Source organism: Apodemus sylvaticus, chromosome 15 (genome assembly GCF_947179515.1).
Source record: "Apodemus sylvaticus chromosome 15, mApoSyl1.1, whole genome shotgun sequence".
In the NCBI taxonomy this organism is placed as follows: Eukaryota; Metazoa; Chordata; class Mammalia; order Rodentia; family Muridae; genus Apodemus; species Apodemus sylvaticus.
In genome coordinates, this window is record NC_067486.1 from 64,260,306 (window position 1) to 64,264,715 (window position 4,410).

At 39.4% G+C, this 4,410-nt stretch overlaps 1 non-coding gene across 1 annotated transcript; it reads right to left on the reverse strand.

The window, feature by feature from the left end:
- Positions 1-731: 731 nt before the first annotated feature.
- LOC127666452 (U6 spliceosomal RNA) lies at positions 732-837 on the reverse strand. The gene has a single exon (XR_007973645.1). It is a non-coding gene; the product is annotated as a U6 spliceosomal RNA (small nuclear RNA).
- Between the last annotated feature and the right edge of the window lie 3,573 nt (positions 838-4,410).

A 4,410-nucleotide genomic window follows, 5' to 3' on the forward strand; every position in this document is an offset into this window, starting at 1 on the left:
ATGCATGTGATTCACTTAAATACAAGCAGGTAAAACATTTATACAAAAAATTGAATACAATCTTTTTCTTAAAGGTGTTAAAAATACATCTAGGAAGTATGTTTTCTGTCATCCTGTTAGCTGCTCTCTCTATTAAAATAAGGGTTGATGGGAGTTCAGTTCACGGATGCCACTTGGGCCAGAAGTGTTGTTTCAGGAGCTTGGTACATCAAGTCTTGACAAGAAAGAAAATGTCATAAAATTGAGATCCATGTGAATTCTCTCTCTCTCTCTCTCTCTCTCTCTCTCTCTCTCTCTCTCTCTCTCTCTCTCTCTCTCTCTCTGCCTCCCTCTCTCTCTTTCCCTCCCTCCCTTTTTCCCTCCCTCTCTCTCCTCCTCCCTTCCTTCCTTCCTTCCTTCCATCCTTCCTCCCTCTCTCCCTATCCTTCTCCTTCCCTCTTTCTTCTTTTATATCTTTCAGATGGATGTAAGGGGTGGTTGTTTCCTTCACATTAAAGTCTTCAGAGGGATTTCTGGAGAAGATGATTTGCAGCTTAGTGGTCACCAGACTAACAAAACCAAGAACGAGGAGCTGTCCTACTGTCCTACTTCTAAACAACAAATTCCAAAGTCACTGGATCCCCTTCTCATTGTAAAGAGTTGCAGCCATTAAAAAAGATGCATTCTTGAAATAACCGTTCCTCTCTTATTATTCAATATTGTATTGACCTTTACTTCCTAGATAATTATTTTTAAATACAGAATATTTAATGAATTTGTATGTCATCCTTGGTGCAAGGGCCATAGTAATCTCTGTATTATTCCAATTTTTAATATACATGCTGCCTAAGAGAGCACACTGTTCATGGTTCAGAGTAGACAATCCACAATGAATGATACCAACTGGAAACCTTATAAAAACTGTGGCTCAGTTGCAATTGTGCAAAGGATCTTACTACCTTATCCTCACTGCAGGCACATTGGTGGCTGTCAGAGAAGCACACTCCTTGGACCCTTCAGTTGTCCAGAACCCAGCAAGTCATCTCTGCCTTCATATTTGAAAATTAGTTTGGCGATTTTACAAGACATGTTTTGAAACAATCATAACTGATAAAGAAGCTGCCTTCTCCCCCAGTCCCATGTTTCCCGCATAATTGAAAGTCAATTGCATTTTTCCATCATCTTCAAATGCTTCCTAGTGTTCACTAGTGCAAATAGTAGTGTACACTTCCCATAAGGATATTCTCTTGTACAGCCAAAACCCAACAATCAAGAGCACAATCAAGTGAACACTGATCACATACTGACATCTTGACTCCAGGTGCCACTGAAGCTTCTCAGATTGTTATAATATTGTTCTTTATTACAGAAGTCCAGTCCAGAATCATGTATTCCATTTAAATTGTCTTCTTTTAACATACTTATCTTGTTTATTTATTTATTTTTTATGTGTGTGTGTGTTGGTGTGTGTGTGCAACTACAGAGAACAAAATATTGGCATTCTAAGGTTGTTAGGCAGGTGTGGTGGTGCTTACCTTTAATATCAGTGCTTGAGAGACAGAGACATGTGGAACTCTCTGTGTTCAAGGATAGCCTGATCAGCAGAGTAAGTTCAACAATAGCCAGAACTTCTCAGTGAAACACTGTCTCAAAAAAAGCAAAGAAAAAAATGAAAGAAAAGTGTGTCACACAAACATATTTCAAACCTTTGACTCAGTGCAAAATGAACCATTTTAATGAATATCATGTAGGGGCACACAAAGGGGTAATACTCATCCTCTTCCTTCTAAGGTTCACACTCCTATGACAACAGACAGCACAGAAAAATGTGGGGCTTGCTTTGTAATCAACGTTTTAAATGATACAGGATACTTTGGAAATGGAGTCTCAAATATCCAAGGACAGCTGTCCCTCTTTAATGTTTTTAATTGCCCAAAACTGGACAGCTTACTGCAGATGTGACTAGACAGAGGGGTTTATGGCTTACTAGTGAAAAATTAGGTAGCAGAACCAGCAAGGCTAGTCTGTTTAGATTCTTGGTTTATTTGTGAGGTGGTCCATCTCTATGGTACTGAGCAGAACCCCTCCTAGAATGAAGATTGTATGACCTCCTACAAGGCAAAGAAGGTCAAATCTTAAACAAAAGGGCATAGGAAGTTTTGAACAAGGTTTCTAGGTTTTATGGCTGTCTTCAAGCGATTGTACTTGCTTTGGGAAAGAATATCTTTTCTTGGTGGCAATATGGACTGACCTAGTGCCTTGAGCAAGCTTGGCCAAGAGCTCCAACACTGTGCTCCATCCCCAACCTAAACATATCATTTACTACCTCTGAACGTCAGCAAGAACAAGCCATTTAATGTCGAAAGATATTAGCACTGGATACAGAGTCACATGCTTGTAGTCCCACAATTTGAGAGACAGATTCAAGAGGATTTGAGAGACAGATTCTCGAGTTCAAGATCAAGGTGGACTACATGAGGAGTGTAAGGAAAGTCTGTATATACTATATAAAAAACAAATTCTGTCTCCAATGAAATCAATTATTAGAACTCTTGATGACAATCATGATGGTTAATCCTGTCAAAATGACAGGATTTGTTTAGAAAGATTATAGTTATAAATCTCTGCATCTCATTCAAGAAAGTTTGACAACAGGGTCTCAAACAAAGTTCCCTTTCCTTCTTCTTTAGACAGTCTTATTTCTTTCCTTTAAGTCAAACATAACAGACATCTACAAAACTGGAAGGGTGTGGTCGCTGACGTGCAGGATTAGAAGCCTAAGATCCTGACATTATATACAGATTACCAGACATCCTGTGGGTTCTGTAAATCTAAAGAAAGGTGATTTATTAGATTTTTCATTAGATATATTCTTTATTTACATTTCAAATGATTTCCCCTTTTCTGGCTCCCCCCTCCCTTAAAGTCCCCTAAGACCTCTCCCCTCCCACTGTTCCCCAATCAACCCCTCCTGCTTCCCTGTCCTGGTATTCTGCTACACTGCTGCATAGAGCCTTTCCAAGACCAGGGCCCTCTCCTTCCTTCTTGATCATCATTTGATATGTAAATTGTGTCTTGTGTATTCCAAGTTTCTGGGCTAATATCTACTTATCAGTGAGTACATACCATGTGTGTTCTTTTGTCCCTGGATTACCTCGCTTAGGATGAAGTTAGACTCCAGAGAGCCAAATAACCCTATTTAAAAAAATGGGGTACAGAGGTAAAAAAAGAATTTTCACCTGAGGATTATCAAATGACTGAGAATCACCTAAAGAAATGTTCAACATCCTTAGTCATCAGGGAAATGCAAATCAAAACAACCCTGAGATTTCACCTCACACCAGTCAGAATGACTAAGATCAAAAACTCAGGAGACAGCAGGTGCTGATGAGGATGTGGAGAAAGAGGAACACTTCTCCACTGCTGGTGGGATTGCAAGTTGGTACAACAACTCTGGAAATCAGTCTTGTGGTTCCTCAGAAAACTGGGCATAATACTACCAGAGGACCCCATTATACCACTCCTGAGCATATACCCAGAGGATTCACCAGCATGTAATAAGGACACATGCTCCACTATGTTCATAGCAGCCTTATTTATAATAGCCAGAAGCTGGAAAGAACCCAGATGTCCCTCAATGGAGGAATGAATACAGAAAATGCGGTATATTTACACTATGGAATACTACTCAGCTATTGAAAGCAATGAATTCATGAAAATTTTAGGCCATTTTTTAGATATGCATATTTCATTTTATCTTGTTTTTAGAATTATTTAAATACAGAAGAACACAATAAAATAACAAACATCTATGTCTCTGTCACTCAGAACTCAACATGTCTCCCCCCCTTCTCTCTAATGGAATCACCCCAGTAAACAGGGATGGGTGAGCAGCAAGCCCTTGTCCCTTTGCTGTGCCCTATTCCCTGTTCTCCCTAACACTACCCTCTTGACACCAAACACTTCTAAAGAGACACTTTACATTTTAAATGGTTGTCCTATTAACTGATCAGTTATCTAAAGACTGTAATCCCATCACTTGGGAAGTAGTGTGAGAAGGATCAGGTATGTAAGGACATGCCTTTAATCTAGGCAGGAAGGTAGGAAGTTCAAGGTTCATAGTGAGTCTCTGGAAAGCCTGGGCTACAGAGTAGTTCTAGGTCAACCTGGGCTACATGCAATACCCTCTAAACAAATAGAATCAATGGACCTGGTGGCACACATTATTAATCCGAGCACTAAGGGCCAGAGAAAGACAGATATCTTGGAGTTCAAGGTCAGCCTGGTCTACACAATTAGTTTCAAGACAGCCAATGGTTGATATACGTAGGAGCCCTGTCTCAAAAAAAAAAAAAAGTAAATAAATAAATAAATGAATGAATAAATAAGAGAGAGTGGGGTTGGTAAAACTATGGCAGTAGAAAAAATGAA